The sequence below is a fragment of the Falco peregrinus genome, chromosome 6, assembly GCF_023634155.1.
Source record: "Falco peregrinus isolate bFalPer1 chromosome 6, bFalPer1.pri, whole genome shotgun sequence".
In the NCBI taxonomy this organism is placed as follows: domain Eukaryota; kingdom Metazoa; phylum Chordata; class Aves; order Falconiformes; family Falconidae; genus Falco; species Falco peregrinus.
Genome location: NC_073726.1, coordinates 14,080,001 through 14,101,230, shown reverse-complemented (window position 1 = coordinate 14,101,230; position 21,230 = coordinate 14,080,001). Strand labels below are relative to the sequence as shown.

Here is a 21,230-nt window from a genome sequence, read left to right as displayed (position 1 = left end):
TAATGGTAAACCAGCCACAAATGTTGTTGTTTGTGGCTATGGATCCACATAGCAGGAGGCTTATGCAGTAGATGCCTTTGTGTTTCCTCATGCAGATGATTTGGCAGCATATGACTAAACCCTGAGTGCAGACACATGGCTCCAGAGACATTTGCTCAGTTTATGGGGTGAAGGAAAAAATCAGAATATATATTTCAGAACATATTAGATATTTCTGGAATACTTGATGGTACATATACCGTGTGCTTAATACATGCATTATGCCTCAAAGTATTCATGCGTGGATATTTACTTTTATTATTTATAGACCAGTTACAACACCAAGCCCACTTCCAGACGTCAAGAATAAACCTATATTTCACAGCTATTTTTATAACCAATAGTAAATCTTGTAGATGATGTGAGTACTGTGAAAGTTATCTGACCTTGAGCAAGAAGAAAACCCCACAGGAAGACTTCTATCTCAGAAAGCATCAAGAGATGCCTGATAATCATTTCTTATTTGCAGCCAGAGACAGTTTGGTACTACACTAGGTTTCTTTTTAAGATGAAAGACCATGCACACTTCACCCAAAAATCTCCAAGCCAAAAGTACGTTCTTTCACAGTGGATCGAGCAAGGTGTGGGGCCGGCAGTTTTTTGGAAAAGGCTTCACTGCAGTTCTCCAAGAAATGTACACATTAGCGTGAAAACAGCCACATCCGACTAAAAGACCAACATCAGGAAGAACACCAGTACTGTATTATGCAGCTTGCACCACACCATATGCTTGCGCTGCCCAGAAATGTTCCACATGGCTCTCTTTCCCTCGTGCCAATGATGCTTTAAGGAGCCAGAAGACTCTGCCAGTAAAAAAGAAGCCAGTTAGGAGTACCAGAGACTAACAGATGTTAAAGTTGGGACAAACCACCACAATCATCTATGATATTCAGCCCACACAAACCAAGGAATTTTCCCAAGGCTATCTGTATGGTGTCAATGTATAATTGCAAAAACTAAAGACATAAATATTTTTCAAGTAATTAGCACCTGGAATGATACTGCTATACAACAGTCAGAGGCTGTGCCTGATCAGTGAAGTATAAAAGGCTTTTCTTCGTCTCTGAGGCAAAGTGCATGTCATGTGCATGTGCCTGAATTTTCTTCCCCCCAAAGCAGGATGCCCACAAGGCACAAGGCAGATACTGTTCTTGAAGGACAACCTCCTGAACCTGTGGGTTGTCTGAGGGTGATGGGGGGCCAAAGTGTGTGACCAGCCTGGTTAGCAATGGTCCAGCACAATGACCTATGCTGCAGCCCTGCTTAGCTTACAAGCATAAGTGCAAAGAGGTAGGCTACGTCGTATTAGATACAGCAGAATGAACGTTTTTTTGACAAAATTTAAAGTTTGGCATTTTTATAGGAACAGTCCGAGCATAAATGGGAGTTTTGGACGAATGATGTCTAGGCCATATATTATGCAAGGAAAACTCTAGAGTCTGAGTGAATATTTTGGTTTCAGCTTCCATCATGTTATCTTGGGATAGTGACTTGTACGGCTGAAAAAAAAGGTGTGGTGTGTGTGTGTCTATATACATATCTGTATATGCTTGTTTCAACATAGTGTTAAGACCACTGGTTTCTAGACAATATGTGCTGTGAGGCCAATTCATCCTAATCATGTAGTAGTCCGCTGGCTCTGCAAGTACTGGTCGGAGCTAGGTTAAAAAAAGGATCAGATGGGGCAAAAAAGGCAAATATTATAGGAATTCTTTACAGATCTCTACTGTACTAGGAGTATACTGTGGTTCCAGAGCATTTGGCTACCTGTGGATTACTGAGTACAAAGTCCTACAGACTATCTTGGTAGAAATGTCTTCTATTTTTCTATCAGAAAAGTTCTAGTATGGAGAATATAAGAACATAAAATTTGTTATGCATCAGAATAATAGCCATGCAATCCAGGATTTCTTCTCTGAAAATAACTAGGCAGGGACTTTTGAAAAACACTCCGTGAGCAGGGAATGGACAGAGTGATAATGGGTTTGAAAACTTTTCATTGTCTTGCAACTCATGGTTGAGGGATTTCCTGAGCAGAAGGCAGTAGGTACATCACCATGGTTAATAGACTCCATGGTTCTTAATTTCAAGAATCTATTAGCTTTTTTATGGGTTTGTTAGAGTTTTGGCCTTCACAATATCCTGTGGCAATGAGTTCCCTGATTTAGTTATGCATTGAATAAAAGACCATTTCTTTTATTCCTTTAAATCTGTACTTGTTCTTTTTCTTTCTTATGATAGGTATCATGGTCATCGATTGTTCCATATTCTCTTTCACCATGCCATTTATGACATGGAGTACCTCCTTCCTCTGCAATCTCTCTTTCCTCTGCTCCATCTCTCTTACATGAAATTCTTCCATACCTACAGTCACCATTGTCACCTTATGTGTAACTTTCCTTGTTGTATTTTAGTCTTTTGGGGGCAAGGCTGCAACACAGTAGATGAAACAACTACAGATTTATACCGTCCCAATAAAGAGAATATTTTTTTGAAGGTCGTTAAAAAGGGCAAACCCCTGATTTGCTCACTATGGAGCAAATCAGAACTATTTTTACAGGTAGAAATACTCATGCTAATCTCTCCTTCCAATATATCAGTAAGTAGAAAACCTTATTACAAAGAAGAGTATACATCTGTTAGAAAAAGCAGCCATCAAAAGCAATATACAATTCTAAAGTGAAAGCATAGGAAAAGCTGTGAAATAAAACCTCAAATATTCCTAAGATCACACAACTGCACATTCATTTCTCAAAATTTCCATAAAAGCAACACAGACTTTGAGGCCAAACATTTGCATTCATCTTCCATCAACTTCAATAACTGATGTTTAGCAGTAAATTCATGAGAATTGTAAGTATTCAACCTCTGGAAAAATTTGGCCAATTTTAGAATTTAACCCTGAAAACAGTAAAGCTAGTGAATGAGTCACTTTAAAGCAGGTTTTCAAGCATCTAATGGCAACCATGTGGGCCTATGTACTAATGTCAATTCATCATTTCTATATCCCACTGTTCAGCAATAGCAGCTCAACCCCGAAACTGTGTTGTAAGCCTAAAACCCTATAATGCTCTCATTCAGTAATAGAAAATCTTCAATAAATTGAGATTCCCAAGATATCAAAATACAGATCAGCAAGGGAATGTATTCTTCCTAGTAATCATAAAGAGTATTTTACATATAATAACCAGGTACAAAAAGTATGGTGCAAACAAACCGAGCCCAAGGACACTTCTGTGTCATCGCAGTGACTTCACCATCCACCAGAGCTTACTGTGATGTCACAGGAGTCTCTGGATGTGTGACCTCATACTACTATAAGTAGCTCATGGCTGTCTGTGCTGTTCCCTTCCTTTCTCTTTATCGTCAATGCTAAGACTAACTTTTAACTATAAAATGAAATATTTTGATTTATGACAAAAAGGTTAGTTAGGGAAGTTGGGTACTAAATTGTTCAGTGGAATCTTTATCCTTTGATTATGTAGTTGGCTGAGCAAAAGCATTCTGATTCATTCTATTCCAATTTAACTCCCCATTGCAGCTGACCCAAAAGCTGACTTTTTTTTATGCTTTGTATCCCCAGGAAAACAAAAATTGCAGTTATACTTGTTAATCATGGCATTTCATACTACTTGTTTTAAGTTTCTGGCTTACCACACACAAAAAATACAACAGAAGTCATGCAAATATATAAAGGCTTGATATATTCTATTTTTGAAATCCAGTGTTAAAATTATTTTACTGCCACTGTAGGTTAATCTGATCATTTTTGTAATAAAGAAAACATGCGCTGTATTCTGGGACTTTGTATTTAGCTTGATAGTGTAGCCTAAAATGTAGGTGCATCTGAACACTAGGCCTGAACCTATGCTCTTCAGAATGATGCCTGAATTACCTTACTTCTGTATTTGAGCTCTATTTTTTCTTTTGTTTTGAAGTTGTTCTGTATGCTTTCAGTTTTGCTTTATACACATTTACTGTTATATACTGTCAAGCAAATAATGACATAGATAACTTCTTACTACTTCCTTTATAATCTCCACACTGCCCAATTGTTATATTCAGTGCAACTGAATATTTTTCACAAATTATCCAAAGTTCCAAATATAAGCCCACTCTGAAAAGCAGTCCTCATGCAGAGCACATTTTGATGTTTTACATCTTTCTTTCCATAGTTAAGGATTTGGACCAAAATAAGGAGCTCTAAATATACCTTTAAACTTTTGTGGGTTTCAGAGAAGTCCCCTGAATTTGAGGAACTGGTAAGGTTTTAACATCCTTTTTTAAATTTAAATCAGTTCTTAAATTTTAAAATGTGTGCATACAAGAGACACAAAGAAAGAGAGAAAGAGAAAAATTCATGCAAAGATAGTCTGTCTTGGCAGGAATTTCATATTATGTTGCTAGAAGAGTTTGTTTTGCAGGAAAGCAGTCATTAAGTTTACCCACGTTATAAACTTTTTTAAACATGCAGTATGTTGTAGTAAATTTTAGTATTATCCATAAGCCCGGTATGGTGTTATGTAGTCCACAACAGATCTGGGTTGATTTTTTTCCCTTCCAAATCCTGTATCCCTGAATACCCAATATCTGTCCAATCACCTTGATACTTAATGTGCAACAGATTGAAAGGGCAAATTTCCCTGCATGGTTCCAAATGCAGGCTAAAATGATCAAAATCTCGATTTCAGCCTTGACTACTTCATTCTTTTGGACGTGGATATCTCTTCGGTTTCCCCTACATGACAGCAACAGTACGAGAGAGTGAGGGGAAAGAGCACTGAGCTCCCCTGCATCACTTCCATTGTTCTTTCTTCCTCTTGTCCCTCATTGCTTTGTAAATAGATGCATCTTCTCCTTATCCCTGGCCTCCTTAGTCTTATGCATCTGAAGCATAAAGTAAGTCCATCTCGTAATTTAGGATAGTGTCTACGTCTGTGGTGCTCAGGCAAGGGGTAGGAGGTTGTAGGCAGACAGAGAAAATGCATGCCTTGGTGAGGCAATGACGCCTTTCCCATATTGGCCTTTTATGATAAAAAGATGTGGCTACGCAAGGATTAGAGGTGGAACGAGTATCTGCATTTGTGTGCATTTATGTACATTATCTAATGAGGGAGTAAGTGCTGTGTTGAGTGCTGGATATATAGAATTTCAGTGTTGCCTGTATGTGTTTCTAGTTTACGTTGCTGTTTTCCATAGGGTTTGTAAATTATGTTCACAGTGCTCTTCCAGACAGAGATCATACAATGAGGCGATCTTCCTTTTTTTTTGTGTGTGTGTGGGGTTTTTTTCTTTTTTATTATTTTAACCAAAGCAGACACGACTTAATGTTTCTTTTCTCAGAGGAACCGACAGAACAGTCAATGAAGCTTTTGGTGGTGAGATGACTTGAGATCAGTTATGATGGCTGGGTCAGTGCATTTCTCCCAGTATCACTTTAGAGTCCCAGGAACATTCCCATACAGTTTTCCCTACCTTGTATGTTGTGAGCAGTTCTGAGAACATGACTTTGTCACCAAGTACTATAAAACTAGGAAATGGGTGAGGGGGATCCTGCCTGCCTTGTGTGACTCTTAGTCCCTTTGTCTTTGACACACCTCAACCTCCTCCTTGAGCAGTGAGGTTCTGGATTTTTCTGTCTGCCCTTGTTTCCATCAGAGCCCCAGTACAGCAAGTGGTATTGCGTCAGTAAGCACTTTGGTGCAAAACTACTCAATCATTAGAAGGGGTATGTGGCAGTGAAGATATTCTAGCTTTTACATTTTTTATCACACTAGGGCTATTTTTTCTTTCTTTTCCACTCTTATTATTAACCTTTTTGTAGAAAATTGGCTTACCAAGAATTTATGAATTAGCAAGTCTATTATAATGATGAATGGTAATTACCATTTAAATCCTGAGTCATTCATCAGCTTGTTCACCATATGTCAGGTGATACAGGAGTGCATGAATACTTGTCTGGTGAGTATTTCTCAACTGATTGTTATATTTGCCTGAACTTTGGACCTGTATGCCAAATACTAGGTGAATAAAAATTAAAATGATAGGGAAAAAAATTACAGGTAATATAAGGAGAGAGAGAGTGACAGCACAATAAGAGGCAATGCTGATAGTGACACTTATTATACTTATTAGCATTAGTCTTAGACAGTTATTAGCTTTTTTCAATTTAGGAAGAATAAACACGGCTTGGAGATTTTCTGAAGATACACAGAAAACCTTGTTATGGCAAAAGAGATCCTCATATAAGATTCCTGGGTAAGAAAGTATTTTTAGAAAGAAGTCAAGTTTGGGAAAGAGCTTTCCAGTCAGCCTAGCTAGCTGGGTCCAGCCTGAAGCTGCCTGGGAATTTCTGCCTTCATCATATGTTTCTTTAGGAGTGTGAAGGGAAGTAGTAGCTCCTGCCAGGATCCCAGAAAAGGGGTGTCTGTATAGCCCAACCAGCATTTCATTTGATCCTACCCATCTCCTTACTTGATGGTCTTTAATGACAGGGGAAAAAGTGAAAGGGCACAACAGCTGAGCTGTCACTCAGCCTCCAAATCCAGCCCAGGGTCAGCTAATGGGGTAGTGTGGGGACAGCTTCGCTTCCTTTGGCAGTGCCAGACATGCCAGGGGTGTAAATGCAAGATTTCTGACTGCAGAGTTCTCAGTCCACCTTCTCACAAAGCTCAAAACAACAGAAAAGTGTCCTCTGGGTCTTCCACAGAAAATCATCTTTTTAGATATGAGTGAGATTATTGTAACAGGAATGGGTGCACATTATGTGCCTAGTGATAGAGACTCTAAGGACGAAGTTAACATTAATGATTTTAACTTTGACTATTTCTTTTCGTTTTGACGTACTGTATCTCTCTTAGGTTTAACAGCTCATAAACTGAAGCCAACTTTCTGAATGATCATTTAATTCTTGAAATGTAACCATAGACTAGGAAGAAAATACTAAGATATTAATCCTGGCGGCAGACAGCAAACGCTAGACCCAGAAGCTTAATGGTGCTGAGCTGAATGGAACATAACAAGTCTGCTATCCTAACAAAATACAGTCTCTGTCTCTGTGCGGATTGGGAATGTTCTCTCACTATAAGCATCTGAACACAGGCGAACATAAAGTAACAGTTAAACTGAGTAATGTTGCATAGCTAAACTTCGGGGATCTTGTTCAGCTTATCTAGCTGGAGGAAAAAAATTTAAGAATATTGTTTTAATCAAAGATCTGATATTCTATCAACGCCCAGTTTTCTTCATTGTGCTAAAGTTATGGTTCTGCTTTTTTTATAATTGCCTCCACTTCTGAAAAAAAAAAAAAAAAAGTTTTGTATTGCTGTTCCAAAACTATGTATGTGAAGAAAAAGGTTGCTGAAGTTTAGAAAAAAATGAAAGAACCATAGAATTTCCCGTTGGATCCTCTCAACTTTAGATCAAACCAAACCCGTGACTAATGGATGAAAACCTTTTAAACATTCAACTCCCTACACAAATTTGGAAAGGTGAACCCAGAGGTAGAATTCACTGCCAGCCTGTATCTTACACTGAGCGTCTTTGTGTACTGCATCTGAATTTAAGTAGAATCAGGTGCTGTACATTAAAATTAGAAATGCTTTCTTCCTTTACTAATGGACCTAATTGGATATAACAATTTTTTAAAGACAGGTTTTTTTGTGTAAATGATAAGATGCTCTTGGTTCAGATACTCTTGGAAATAGAAGGGCACCAGATGGAAGCACAGAGAAGAAAGCTAGTAGCAAAATTAATTTGCAATCTAAAAGGAAGAAAAATGAAAGAGGAAACACAGTAGAAAATTTTCTTCAGTGAAGTTCTAAATAAAAATAATCAGAAACAAATAAAGCCATGTATCCCTAGGAAAAAAGATTAGGATTTGTGGCTATCAGTTTCGGCAGTAGACTTGGAGAGTAAGCTATTACTCAGACATAAAGAAAGATATCAGAATCATTCCCTAGCCTCTTTTGTATTCTGTAAAGTTTAAGCAGTCTATAAAATAACATCTTTTTTTTTGGTGGCTCGTAAGTCATTACCAGTGGTTTTGGATGCCTGCAAAAGCCATCCACCATTCAGCCCTACATAATGAGCCACAAATCTGGTAAAGATAACACTTCTGTTTCTGATTGAGGAAAAACATAGTGTAGTAATCAGGTGTGTGTTCTTTCAAGGAAAACGCTAAAGAGAGTCCTGTATGGTGGCAGATACTGTATCCCTGGATCAGCAAAAAGAGCAAAGATTCCCATTGACGCCTCCCACTGGAGGCCCCAGTATTCCTAAGGCCGCCTCTGTATGTCAGCATGTGAAGTTGATCTTTCCCAGCTGACGCTGGGCTGAAATTTCTTGGAAGCAGCTGGGGTGGAGATGTGCCAGACAACCTTAAAAAATAAATCAGTTACAAGTGAACCAGGGCAACCCCCAAGGCCCAGAGGTAGGGCGGGTGTTTTGCTACATGCATTACTAATTAACTGTGAAAAGTTTTGAACGGTCCCAAAATTTTTTGTGAGTACCAGCTACCTTTTATAAAAAAGGCCATAAAAAGAAGGTAGAAACCATGGTTCCAGTAACTGAAATTAAGAATACCAGAGTTTGGAGTTTGGGGGCGGGGGGGGGGGCAGCCCAACCCACGAGCAAACCTGCTTGAGTTTTTATTTTATTTTTAACTGAATGTGATTCTTCATGTCAGACAGAATGTTCCTTATCATAACTCATCTGACACAATCCAGAGTGATGCAACATTTTTATAATGCTTATTTCTTTTTTTTGCCCATTCCCCAGTAATTTTTTCCAGACAAAAATTACTTCAGCCTGCAGAAAGCCTTTGGACTCCATCCTAACTAGCCAAAACTTAACCTGTAATTAGGAGTCTTGAATCACTTGGAAAAACAGGTACTCTTTACTCTACCTTGAGGTTCATGTTACAGTAGGGAGTGAGTATTCCAGACCCTGCATATTCGAAGTTCAGGGGCCTCAAGGGAGAGTAGGAATTGTACTAGAACAGCTTGATTTTGGCTAGCGGAAGTAAAATAATCATAGTTTTCATTTTATTTTTTTTAAGCCATTTGAGACGCTGCAGGAGTCTCAAATTAAACAAGTTTTATCAATAATAAAAAAATGAATTGTGTTTTTTTTTTTTTTGCAATACCTACGATCTGTGAAGGTTAGGAGCTGCATTATCCATTATGGCCTGAATATATTTTTCTGGCTTTTCTGGACAACATTTTTAAGTGAAAATACAGTTTATTTGCATCATGTTATGTAACAGCTGCAGTCTAAACACTTTATAGTACATGTCATAGAGGAAGGAGATTCCTGCAGTTGCCGGTCTCTGCCAGAAACAGCTATCTCTCGTTCCATGAAGACACAGTCCATTGATTAAGGCTGGGCAAAATTTCAATCGCATGCTGTTTCTGCCGATAGCCAGCTTAGCTGAGCATGACACATGGGTGATTATAGCTCACGTTCACCTCTGAGATGATAGAGAACAGAGACATTTGAACCACTGAACCACTGAATTGGTACTAGTCGATTGCACCAGACACTAACTTTTCTGTTCTTTGACCTGTCTAGCTGGTAGAGCGATATAGAGGAGTTATAGAGGACTGTATGAAAAGTTTATTTGTAAAAAGGTTGTAATGATTGTTAAAAACATAAGGTATGAAGTGTTAAAAAAAAAGGGGGGGGGAAGTGTAGAGGAATGAAGCTGGGTTAATTAGCATTGATAATATACAACTGTGGGTTGGCTTCAGGGGTGCTGTGGATGGTTCTGTTAAGTGGTTGATGAATGATGATGAAGATTTAGTGATGAAAAGAGAGCAGCCAAGGAAGAAGCAGAGAGAATGAGTGCCTGGTGTGAGGAGAGGTCAGAAGGCAGCAGATGGATTGGCATGAAGAGTGTGCTGGTATGAGATGGTAAAAGACCTTGTTGCAGCTTGATAGTTTGGAGGGTGCTGCGACAGAGCAATGAACAGGGCTGAGTAGGTGCCTTTTGCAGTTGCTGGAAAAATAATTTACTAAGCCTGGGCTGCATCCGTGGCTGATACTCAGCTGTACACTTGGAGCTGTGCTATGCAGGACCTGGAGCCACTCAGAAGCAGAGACTTTAAGTCACCTTTATTTCCTCACTGGGGTCTTCCTGGGACTCTGTCTATTGTATTTCTGGTTCTTTAAAGCTTTGAGGGACACTGTAGGCTGATGGCAGTCACAGAGTGGAGTGCTTCAGCCGCATCCTTGTGTCCCTCCTTACACTGTGTGCACTGGCAAGCAACATGGTGCAGGTGTTAAAGCCCAGAGCAATGTAGGTGCATTGAAAAACAGCCTAAGGTGCGCAGCCTCGCGTAACAGCACGTTAAGAAACACCTAATTTCCTTGAGGAGCCCGTGTGTGTTCCTGAAAGTGAATGTGTGTACGTGTAATACTATATTGTGTGTGTATAATATGCATTTACTCTATATTTTAAAAAATAAAATATAAATAAAAAAAAAAATTAAAGAAAAGCAGGTGCTCAGTGAAAACCAGATACAGATTCTGAGCTTAGCTTTCCTAAGTAGATGAAAAGGGGTGGAGGGGAAAAAAAAGTTATTAGATTAAATTGAGATTCGGTCTGGGGGGGCCGTAAGCAAAGTCAAGCCCAAAGAAGATTTTTCTTTGTCAGAATTCTTGCTGGTGACTGCAGCAGAAGAATCAGATTTTACTGGATTTTAAAAATATTTATCCTCTTTATTTTTTTCCCTTTTTTTTTTTTTTTTCTTCTGCTTTGCCAAAAGGCATCAGGATGTTTTCTAATCAAGGTGGAAACGTGAACAAGGATTTTATTTCGGGAAATCTTTTCTTGATAATAGAAGTAGACAATTACTATATTTTAAGGATCCATTCAGTTACCTAATAGACAGTACATAAACTGGTGTATATGACCCATAAATTCAAGATCTGTGGGAACAATAAAAAGTGATAAGAAGACAGAAGTTGACTTGCTGAATTTAAGCTAAAAATTCTCACACTTGCAGCACTATTTTAAGGGAAACAGATTTAATAGTAATCTCACATTTGATACTTGCAAGGCATGATTTTAACTAAAATATATCGCTAGAAAATCAATTGAATTATTTCTCCATTTTTCAGAATGAAACCCTGACAGCCCATCATTTCATTTTAAATTAAACAGTTGTTACAGAAAAGAAGAAATAAATATTCAAATCTGTGGTTTGCTGGAATTACTACAGTGTATGTAAACAGAAGCGGGTGGATTTGCAAGGGCTATGAAGGGAAAAAACAACCTAAAAATTAATATAGCCTACAATGCCTTGACTTACTATAATACCTACCAAACCATCTTTAACAGTAGGATTTAAATTGCAGAATTGACATGGCGAGTTTCTAGACCTTGACTTTGCCTGGTAAGGAGATCCCTGATGTGGAGGGGACTATTACTAAGATTCTGTAGTTATCCTCTGCATTGAATGAAAAAAATATTCATGCCTTTAGGGGTTGTGGGTCCTTGCTGTGATTTACATAACTTACTGTGAGCAGCCATGGCAGACACCAATTATAGAGAACTTTGGAACGGCTCTACCTGTAGCTCCCAGTGGAAGCCATGTTTCTGTTGTATTAAATCTGTACAGAAATGACAATGGGGGGAAAGGAAAAAGAATAAATGGTGCTGTGAACGTTATAAGTAAACCTTTGGGAACAACAATATATGTACTGTGGTGTAACAGATAATGCAGATTTGCTCAGCATTTCAGAAAGCATCCAAACCAAATAATAATAATAATAAATAAAACCAAACCAAAAAAACAAACCAAGAAACCCAGACCAGAGAGCAGCTGTAATGTCAATTTGCCTTTCACAGCTACCGCAGTTTTGGCAGGCAATAATCTAGAAAGCTGAAAAGATTTCTGTTACGCGTTTGGTTTGGAAAGGAAACATGGCCAGGTGAAAAGAATAATACATTTACCAAAGTGTCATCATATACAGTGCAGGGAAGGAATTCTGAATGTCAGCCCAAATAAAAAAACATGCTGAAAAGGGACTCAAAAGCTTATGGAGTTAGTGGAATTAATATTCACTATGGAAGTCTTTGTAAAATAGTCCACTGTAAAAATGAACAACTCCTCCACAGCCTGAACATAAGCTGGTGACCTGCTGGGACTTGCTGCCACCTCCACAGGCGAGAAGAGAAAGCTGGAGGCACATTTCCATCTCTCCGTGTACATGGCCTGGCACAGAAGGGTGAGCTACTGGTGCTGTGGTGCAGCTGTGCACTGTATATGGATCAGGGCAAGCCTCTGCCACTATCGTGGGACATCCCCTGGACTTCAGAGAGAGAGGAGAAGTGGCCCTTCCTGCGAACAAGGATGCAAATGTTCTGTGCACCATGCTCTGCTTTGAGTCCTGCTGTAAAGTGATCTCCACCAGCTGGGCCATCCACCCAGTGAAACTTCATCAGCACTGGGTGGACTGGGCATGCTGGGGTGCTTGCAGCTGCCCCTGGGACACACCTTGGGTCTGTGGCCTGTAAAAGTCATGTAGCTCTCTTGAAATATTTCTTTTGGGGTTTTTAAGTACTGACAGGAAGCATTTTGCTGGTGTGTACTCAGTGCTTCCTAGAAGGTAAGAAAACAGCAACAACAATTCAATTTTTTACTTTTGTGCCAAATAAAACCAGAATGTCTTTAAAAAAACACCCCCAAAACAAAACCAAAACCAACAAAAAAACTAACCAAGCAAACCAACCAAAACACAAAAAACCCCAAAATGTCAAAGCTTGTACTCTCAAGGAGAACAGAGGAAAGAAGGTCAGGCTTTCTGTCTTGGCTATTACTGCTGCAGTGCTGCTGGTGAAAGAATGGCATCACAGAATAACAGAATGGTTTGGGTTGGAAGTGACCTCTGGATATCATCTAGTTCAACCCCCTGCTAAAGCAGCTTCACCTACAGCAGGTTGCACAGTATCGTGTCCAGGCCAGTTCTGTGTATCTCCAGAGAAGGAGACTCCACCGCCTCTCTGGGCAGCCTCTTCCAGTGCTCTGTCACCCTCAAAGTAAAGAAGTTTTTCCTCATATTCAGGTGAAACGTCTTGTGTTGCAGATTGTACCTGTTGCCCCTTGTCCTGTCGCTGGGCACCGCTGAAAAGATCCTGGCCCCGTCCTCTTGACACTCGCCCTTGAGATATTTATATGCATTGATAAGATCCCCGCTCAGTCTTCTTTTCTCCAAGCTAAACAGGCCCAGCTCTTTCAGCCTTTCCTCATAAGAGGGATGTTCTAGTCCTCTCATCATCTTCATAGCCTTCTCCAGGACCCTCTCCAGTAGTTCTCTGTCTCTCTTGAACCGGGGAGCTCAGAACTGGACACAGCACTCCAGATATGGCCTCATGAGGGCAGAGTAGAGGGGAAGGACAACCTCCCTCCACCTGCTGACCACGGTTCTCCTCATGCACCCCAGGATCCCACTGGCCTTCTTAGCCACCAGGGCACACTGCTGGCTCATGGGCAACGTGCTGTCCCCCAGAACTCCCAATTCCTCCTCCGCAGAGCTTCCTTCCAGCAAACCAGCCCCAGGCCATACCGGTGCATGAGGTTGTCCCTCCCCAGGTGCAGGACCCTACGCTTGCCTTTGTTGAACTCCATGAGGTTCCTCCCTGCCCAACTCTCCAGCCTGCCCAGGTCTTGCTGAATGGCAGCGTGACCTCCTGGGGGATCAGCCGCTCCTCCCGGTTCTGTATCATCAGCAGACTTGCTAAGCATGCCTCTGTCCCCTCATCCAGGTTATTGATGAATTAGTTAAATGGGACTGGACCCATTTCTGACCCCTGGGGCACACCGCTGGCTACAGGCCTCCAGCTGGGCTCTGCACTGCTGATCGTAACTCTCTGAGCTCTGCTATCCAGCCAGTTCTCCATCCATCTCATTGTCTACTGGAAGGCAGAGCAGAAGAAGGATAGGAGCACCATTCAGATAGCCCATGCCTCTGTGTGGGGGTCTATGACTGTGTGCACTCTGAACTTTGGTGTGAGAAGAAACGTTTTGTCCTGCTTCTGTTTCAGCATAACTTCTCAACTGCTACCATTCCTGCCTGCTTGGGCTGGGTTTTATGCTGAGCTGAACAGGTATCTGTTCATGTCTGTATATTTATGTTGTCCAAGCCTTAATTTTCTTCTTTTCTCCGTTATTTTTTTTTATAATAACCTGTTGACCTCTGGCATCTAGCAAAATCACTTCCACATTTGGAAAGTTTGGAGAAATCCTCAGTGTACTTAATCTTTACAATGTCAAGAAAACACTGGACACAGAAGTTACCTGAGTTACCTGAGGTTGTACAGTGAATTTCTGACACAGTTGGAAACTAGGACTTGAGACCTTGTGCTCAGTTCCTTTGTTTTTCCTTCGGACTTGCCCTTTTGGTTTATCAGCTTGTATCAAAAAATCAGGGACAGTGCTCATAACTAAATTAAAAGTAGATCCCACTCTGAGTCTGTCTCCTCTCTTGCATGAATCAAATCAGTCTGCAGCACATAACCTGCAGAAGTGTTGCTTGGCTGCTTCACAAATTGTCATGTGCTAAATTCAAAAGGTCTCAAACCTTCTTTGTGTCCTTCATAAAAGCTAGAACTGATAGCCTACTGTTGTCTACATGCTGTAGACAAGGGGGCAAATCCTATATAGGAGTCATTGACAGATGAAATCCAGAAAGGGCTGAAATAGCTTTGCCAAAATACATTTAGATTAGGATAAAATATTTATAGCTGGTTGCTGTCTTCGGCTGGACAAATGAGCATTTTTGCCTCTGAGCCTTGGCAGCAAAACCAGATCAAGGACTTGTAAGGATGGCAGCTTTGTCTGCACTGAGCCACAGGAGTGTGGTGCTGTGAGTCTAGTCCTCAGGCATCCAGACTGGGGCTTGGGCTCCTTGGTCTGTCCTGGAGAAACGTTTCTGTCCATCTGGACCTTCTCTCAGAACGGGATCAGAAAGGCTCCACATCCATCAGTCCATGTCTGCCCTGTAATGCTGCTGATGAAAATAGGCTACTTTATGTATAGCTTATGCTACGATGGCTTCATTATATGTAGCAGAGAAGTCAGTAACTTTCAGCATTGTATCGGTTACTAAAAATTCTTCAAGTCTAACTGTAATTGAAAACAGGGAAGCAAGTCAAGTTTTGATACATGGCATGATTCCATGGCACCTCACCAGCCTACGAACATATCTCCACCTGTGATTCAGAGGCTTAACCAGTTCACAGGACAGGTGAAGGAAATGATCATTCATTTTGTGGTCTGTGCTCCCTCTCGGTCTCCCTTTGTGCATCACGCTCCTGGAAGGCACTGTCATCACAAAACATTTTCATCATGTTTTCAGGGAGGACAGGGAAATACAAAATTTGCAGAGGACCTCACTTCCAAACACATGTCCCAGGCTAGGGGGTTAAAGCAGTTCTTTTCTAATGGCCTATGCTTGTAGGCATTTTTCGTCTATTAAGTCCCTAATAAAAATCAGCAATACAGTAATCTTAACTAAAGCTATATACATTGTATTCATTCTGCTGCAGGTGTTATCCCATAAACATAATTTCACATTTTTACAGAAAGGAGGGGGATGGTGACTTTCGAGCCACTAAGCATATTTAATTGCTATTTTAAAAATTTAAACACCTTTTTATGTTTCACATATTTCAGATTTTCTGCCTGTCTAAAGCTGAAATAGGATGCTGTTTCAAACATCACCTCATGTTTATGAACAAGGCAAGGTGATCTTTGAGTATATCAGATTCTACTAAAGCAAAAAGAAAATAATTTTATAGAGTGTTATTAAGATTCAAGCCTTGATTTCTTCCCCTTCTAAACAGTGTCCCAAAGACCTGTGGTATCCTCTGTGTTAAGTGCTGGGTTCAAGAGATTAAGGGCAATGACTGGCATCTAGTTCACTTTTATTTCCATTTCAGTGCAACCTCACATCGCTATACATCTGTTTTGTTGATTCAGAAGAGCACTTGAGATGCTTTACAGTTGATTTTGACAAGTGCTACAATTTGATATGGGTAGATAATTCTTGCTGAGATGATTTCAAAAGTACAGAAATTATAATTTTGAGTAGATATTACCTTTCTTTATGATCAGAATTTTCATGTAATATACTGTGCACTTAAGCTTCTTAATCACATTTTCCTTTTTTAAACATTACATTCTTTCCATCTAATCTAGTAAAGTATGGCAAATTAAAATATTGTTCTAAATATATCTTGTATTTTTTTCCACACGCTGTGGACAGCTCATGCAAAATCCACTTTAAAAAGTGGTCCCTCCTAACCTTCTCCCCAAAACTATTTGGTTTGGAATTTAATTAAGTGGCAAGACAGGACTGTATGGTAGGGCTGATTAATGCACACCTCGGGTGCATTTCACCTCATGCTTCCAGAACATCTGAGGTGTGGATTAATCAGTGCAACCACTCAGTCCAAAATGCCTTAGTGCGATTATAAAATAGGTATATTTAAAAAAATAAAAAGCTCAAATACGACAACATATTCTTACACTACAGAATATCACTCACTAAGATGAAATTTGGAAAAAAAAATAAATTCATTAAATTCCAGGTTTAAACACAACTGAGCTATTTTGCTGAAATGTTTTACGGGGTGCTGTGAGCGTGTTCTGTCCTGCCTACTCTCTGTTGTCCCCTCTGCACCCTGTTCCTTGGGGGTGCACCAGGACAACAAACCCATTGTCACTCCCTGGTGCCTGACTCCTTTTATCCACTCTCTGGTCTAATGCCTTACTCTCTTTCTTTCACTTTTTTTGTTTATTTATTGTCCTTTGCCTTAGGCATTTCTCCTTGACCTCAGTATTTAGCCGGTATGAGCCTGTGCCTGTGCTCTCTTGCATTGGTGGTCCCCAAGTGCTGCTCAGCACATGAATTGATGAGGGAAGGACCTGTCCTTGGGTAACCTCTGTGAGCACTGTAGTGGGGTTAACTCCAGATTTACACCGGTGCAATTGACAGCTTAAGTAGTCTCAGTTGGAGGCTTTCAGCGGAAAGTCTGGCTTGGTACTCCAAAGAAATATAGAGTAGGATGGGCAGAGAAGTCCTCAACTTTCAGAAGGGACACCTGCTACAAGTTTGTCTTCCTCTAAAGGAGAATGGACTAATTCATATTGAAAAACCGCATGCTTTAGCAGAAAATACTGTCAGAATGTATTCTGAGAAATAACAGTGTTATGTGTCATGAATCCCTGATAACTTATTCCACAGATATACATGAGAAAGCAAAAGCTTCCACCTCGCACCTGCATGCGTCTCCCCTGGAGGCCTGATCCTCCGAATATCTACTGAAGCCAATCGAGAGACTCCCATCGAGTGAGTTCAGCTCGGTTTGACCGTCAGAGGGGGAACGCTGCACCAGCACCTGCACTGATTTTCAGAGGGCTGTGCTGCTGGCAGGGGAGAGCAGGTTTTCCTGCTTCACAGAAGGGATTGATCAGTGGAGCCCAAGGACTTCTAGAGATTGCCTGCAGCTCCATGAACCTCAGTGGGTGTCGTGCCCTGGCATCCTCGCAGGTCTCAATCTCCTCTGTCCCTTTGAAAAAATAATTTGGCTGGAAGTCTCTGAGTTTAAACTAGCGGAGCTCTTGAGAAGAGTTTTTTTATTTTGTTTTGTGGCTTTTCATTTTATTTTATTTTTTTTAAAATTTCTCTCAAGAGAAGAGAATATAGCCTAGAGTTTTTAAAATACCATAGGAAACGAGAAGCTGCTCAGTTGTAGGGGAGTGTGAAGGGTCCCCAAGGAACCCAACAGACTAGCAAAGGGGAGAGAAGTGTCTGGAGTAGTGATGGAGGGAGGACGAAGCAAGCAACAAAAATAACAAAGTAGGGCTGAGGCTAATATACAGGAGGGAGCAGAGGGAATTTAGAGAGCAGAGGGGGAGAGGCATATGTCCAAAAAAGGAGAAGATGATTAGAGCAGGAGGCAGGAGGGGTGGGGATGGGAATGCTAAAAAGCCCAGCTTTGCATCAAACACAAAAAACAAGGGTCTGAAATGGCACACTGTGCTCAGGGGACTACTCCTTACTGACGCAAGCAGACACACTGAAGTCAGTTATTCATATACGGGCTGAAGGAATGAGCCCCGTCTCCACAAAAGAATTTCAGATCCGTGCTCATTGCATTCTCGCAGCCGTTGCTGGGCTGAATTGCCATGTGGCACTCCAGCTCTGCCATCCGCTCCTTACCTCTACTTGCAACACTCCTGTGTGTGTTTTTTTACAGTATGGTTTGCTGGCCACAAAACTTACAGAGAATTCAAATAAAATAAAGAGAAATCTGCTAAGAGACATAGGCCTTCCCCTTCTGAGAGATGCATGCTAACACTTCTGTCTAGCACAAACTGTATTTGTCCAGATTCTTCAGAGCCGAAATCTGTATCAGTATTTTTAGCCAACAAAAATAGCTGATTCAGCCACAGCTTTTTTAATAAATATATTTCCTTTTAAGTTTAGCTTATGGTGTTAGGTCTAAATACTAGTGAGTCTAGTTGCAGATTTAAAACTAAATCCTTGAATGTAACTCTTATTTTTACCTCTGCTAAATGCACTTTCTACATTCTTTACTGAGACAAATAGTCGTCTTCGTCATCAGTAGTCACACTGAGGTTTATAGGGTCATTCACATACGTTAGGAATTGTTGAAGAAATAAGTGTTTATGCAGAATCTACCCCATAAATAGCAGAGAAAAAGCAAGTAAGGTAATTCATGCAGGGCTGGTGATATATATACAGGGCTACTCACAAAGTTTCCTCTAGTGTTACATTTGTATTCATATATGTCAAAAATGCAATGTTATTTCTTTTTAAAATAAATTGGAAGCACAAGGCTGTGGTGTATGATTATTTTATTAACTGATAAATCAGTTAGCTCTCAAAGGCATGGAGGAAACATATTTATTTAATTTACAAATAAACTGTATCTATTCCCCATTCCCATTCTTTGTTAGAAATATGCATTACACTAAGAAATTCCAATGTTTGATATTCAGGGATGCTTAAATATATTTTTAAAAGGTAAACAAACAAACACAAAATATTATTTTTTTTTCTAAATCTCCAGACTTCACTGCAAACATAATCCCACACCAATATGAACAAATGTGAGCATTAAGAATCTGTTTTCAGAGGACGTGTGCTTTCATAGTCATGTAACTAGTATTTCCACAGTGGCTTTCTAATTTCAGGCACACAAGTCCATATTTAAATGTCTGAATAGGACAGCCTGACTTTCAACATCGCTGAAAGCTGGTGCTTTCATACCTGCAAGGCCATATATGTCCTTTTCCTCTGCTGAGACCCAAAAGAATGGATATCTGCACCCATGTGGAGATGCCCCTCTGCATTTGAATATCTTGGATGCAGTGTAAAAATTTGAATAAAAGCAGATCAAATACAGTAGGTTTTTTTTTTCCCTATGAGAAATCACAGGCTCTTATAGAAGATGTAAGAGTTGAGAGCTACTTAGTGGAGAGCGTTCTCATGTCTTTTAAACACTTATCAAAGAGGGTTATTCCATAATTATCCATTACAGGGACAAAAACTTCTTCAATTATGGAATAACTCTTTTTTTATCTTCTCTTAGTTGTAGAATCCCACTCTAATCTCCTATTTTATGGAATAATTTACTATTAAAAATGGATGAAAATGTGACTCTCCTTTATGTTCTCTTCCTATGTATATATATTGAGTAACCCAGTTTAACAAAGGAGAAATATATTGTCTGGTACTGCCTACATCACTCATGTTCTCTCCTGTGCTTAGCCCAAACTGAGTGCTTCTATAGTCATGAACAGCAAACCTGTCCCTGTACACTTGGCATCAGCTGTTGTTGTCTCGACTGCAATTGAAAATCGGGTACCAGTTATGCTCTGTTACATGCAACAGATTTGGGTTCATCTAAACCCCATAGGAGCATCTATGCTATAACAAAGTGATGGTGAAGAAAGAGAGGGTAGCACATAATACAGTCTAGAAGAAAACCCTGCAGAAGAAGAAGAAATTAGAAACCTGCAGAGCAAAAAATTGGTAAGGATGTGAACTGTTTGGAAGCTAAGGAATAAAAGCTTATAGCAGAGATACATAGAAAGTAACTACTGAATACTGCTCAGGAAAAGAAAAATCATGATCCTTATGCTAGGTAACTTTATTATTTCAAATAGCCTTCTTGGCAATAGTAGGAGAAGTTATTAGGATCAGATTCTGCGTTCCCTATTTCATAAATATTCTAACTGATTTTATTGTGGCTATGTGTTTAAAAATCTTTATTTAATGCATATAGATTTAATGCTGTGGGGTGGGATCTGGTCTGCTTAACTTGGACACCTGATTTTCGGTGCTTCCAAAAAGCAATCCTAAGGCTTCAGCTCTGACTCCTTATCAGGCTGATGGGGAGGAGCAGGCTTGTTTAATGGCTGGGAGTCACCCTGCACAGCTAAGACCTGACAGCTGAAACAAGCAGACAGCATCTATTTCTTGACGTTTCTTTCCCAGCAGTTACCTACCCGGGAAACATCAAGACATGATTTAGGACAGTTTCCTCTCCACGTGCCAAAAACTTGGGCATGAGTTAAAGGCCTGTAGTAGGCAACGGAGTTCCTACTTCAAGTTTTGTAACAGTGTGGCAAAGCTTTTACCCTTTTACAACATGTGGATGCAATATGCCACAACTGAACTAAATAGGATGTTTGTACAGGTAAGACATTAAAAAGGAGGAGCTATATAGCAGCTGCTATTATTATTATTATTATTATTTCACACTGAGAAGGCTCTGATGCTGGAGATGCACCGAGCAAGACCGACAGGATGATACCAGACTCCCTACTGATACATCTTCAAAGGGAGAGCCCATTGCTGGCAGCGTCTAAGGCCATGTGAAGCGCTTGCTTTACTTGGGAAGGAGCAAATAACAGCTGGCTTAGAATATGCAAATAACAACTGCTAGGAGGGCAGCTTTCACTGATGTACCTGTTGTTATTTCTTGTTGTCTTCAAAGTTTGTTTCCCTTCCTCTCTTAATCATTATTCTGAAGATGTGATCTTAAGTACACAGCAAACTTCTTGTGCCAAAGCAATTTCTGATGAATTACCACTGATTTAACTCTATAGTGTCAGAGATGAATCAAGCCCCTTAAATTTTATTCTGGGATATAA

The 21,230-nt window shown here is 40.1% G+C and overlaps 1 long non-coding RNA gene across 1 annotated transcript in view; it reads right to left on the bottom strand.

The window, feature by feature from the left end:
• Window positions 1-339: 339 nt before the first annotated feature.
• The window catches only part of LOC114013600 (uncharacterized), a 54,987-nt gene continuing 34,096 nt past the window's right edge, over window positions 340-21,230 (bottom strand). The window contains exon 3 of the long non-coding RNA XR_003556669.2: window positions 340-842. This is a non-coding gene — a long non-coding RNA (uncharacterized LOC114013600). The remainder of the gene's footprint in view (window positions 843-21,230) is intronic.